This window comes from Hippocampus zosterae, chromosome 3, assembly GCF_025434085.1.
Source record: "Hippocampus zosterae strain Florida chromosome 3, ASM2543408v3, whole genome shotgun sequence".
NCBI classification, from domain to species: domain Eukaryota; kingdom Metazoa; phylum Chordata; class Actinopteri; order Syngnathiformes; family Syngnathidae; genus Hippocampus; species Hippocampus zosterae.
In genome coordinates this window covers 26,563,663-26,564,282 of record NC_067453.1, presented here as the reverse complement: position 1 = coordinate 26,564,282, position 620 = coordinate 26,563,663, and the positions used below count along the sequence as shown (strand labels likewise).

At 43.9% G+C, this 620-nt stretch overlaps 1 non-coding gene across 1 annotated transcript; it reads right to left on the bottom strand.

The window, feature by feature from the left end:
• Nucleotides 1-333: 333 nt before the first annotated feature.
• On the bottom strand, nt 334-416 carry trnal-uaa (transfer RNA leucine (anticodon UAA)). Its single transcript has one exon. It is a non-coding gene; the product is annotated as a tRNA-Leu (tRNA).
• Nucleotides 417-620: the final 204 nt, after the last annotated feature.

Genomic DNA, 620 nt, shown 5'->3' with positions numbered 1-620 from the left:
AGCATTGTTTGACTCAGGGCTGTCCAAACCTTTTCTTTCATACAGAAAAATCAAATGACGTAATGGCCATTTTGGCATTCTTTAACTTTATTTTATTGACAGACCCAGGCAGTCACATGAGCGGACAGACTCCGCAACATCAAACAAATGCAAAGATTTCACAGCGACTGACTGATGTAAAAAATGGCAGAAATCTCATTGACCTTACAGATGGGCTCCAGCTCAACCACTGCCCAAGTGACCGATACTTGGAATGGGAGACTCAAACATCCTCTGCCTTTTTCCAGAACACCCAGAGAAAAAATGTTAAGTTGCATTTGAACAACTGCTCACTACCAGGAGTGGGGTTCGAACCCACGTGGACTGGTGTCCATAGGATCTTAAGTCCCACGCCTTAACCGCTCGGCCATCCTGGTCGTGACCACAACATGATTCATAAAAATAAAATATTTGTGTCGGGGGGTTTAATCAGATTTTAACACCTGTAAGGCTCTCCCCCCCACCCCCTTCTCATAATATGGAACTATTTGTTTACTCTTAATTTTCTTTCTTGGACTTTATGCCTCGCTCACACCTGTTTTGCTCTGAATAGCGTGATGACCACCCACTTGCTTAGCTTG